We start from the raw sequence: 1,054 nt of genomic DNA, 5'->3' as shown, positions 1-1,054 counted from the left end.
AGCCCCCTGTAAGCTGATAGGGTGCATAGAGGCTGCCTAATAGCCAATCACAGCCCTTATTTGGCTCCTCCATGAACTGTTATGGTGCTTGTGTTGCTCCCCAAGTCTTTTTCTCACGAGTAAGAAAGGTTGGGGACTCCTGCTCTAAGCCCTTCTTCAGCTTGTTCATGGACTGGATTGGATGGACTGTGCTTACCTTGCTCCTTATAGTCCCGAATGGGAACCACTTAGTCTCACTGGTGGAACTGGACCACTGGAGAAGGTTCCTTGTTAGTAGGGATGTAGCGAACATCGCCAAAAATGTTCGTGGACCCGTTCGCGGACTTTCGGCAAAACTCGCGAATATTCGTGAACTTTGCGAACCCCATAGACTTCAATGGGAAGGCGAACTTTAAAACCTAGAAAAGCCATTTCTGGCCAGAAAACTGATTTTAAAGTTGTTTAAAGGGTGCCACGACCTGGACAGTGGCATGCAGGAGGGGGATCAAGCAAAAATTTCTCTGAAAAATACTTTGTAAAAAAAACGCCAAAAAATAACGCCAAAAAAAACCGCCAAAAAATAATGAAAAAAAAAAACGCCAAAAAAAAATCCGCCAAAAAAACCGCGGCGAACCCAAAATGGCGAACATCGCCGAAAGTTCGCGAATTTGCGGACTTGCGAACACCCGATGTTCGCCGGCGAACAGTTCGCTACATCTCTACTTGTTAGTTTCACCCATAGTTCTCAGAGCTTTTGGTCATTTACTATGAGTTGTTCTAGTGAAGTCCCTATTTGCAGCCTGAAACATGGCAGCCACTTACAACATAAGCCCATTGGCCAGTACACTTGCCATGGAACAAGCCCAGGTAATTCCTGCATAGCTCCACTCTGCTCCACTTACTGATACAGAGGCAGGTAGGTACTGGCAATTCCTAGCTAATTGCTCACAGAGGGCGGGGACATCAGAGAATAGGACGGTGCCAGCAGCAGGGACCCTGGGTGTGGGCCTTTAGGGTGGCACCTTGTATAAAGGCCACCGCGTCACCTACCTGTGTATCTGTTTTGGGTGCACCA

Source organism: Xenopus tropicalis, chromosome 8, assembly GCF_000004195.4.
Source record: "Xenopus tropicalis strain Nigerian chromosome 8, UCB_Xtro_10.0, whole genome shotgun sequence".
Lineage (NCBI taxonomy): Eukaryota > Metazoa > Chordata > Amphibia > Anura > Pipidae > Xenopus > Xenopus tropicalis.
This window is presented reverse-complemented; position numbering follows the sequence as displayed.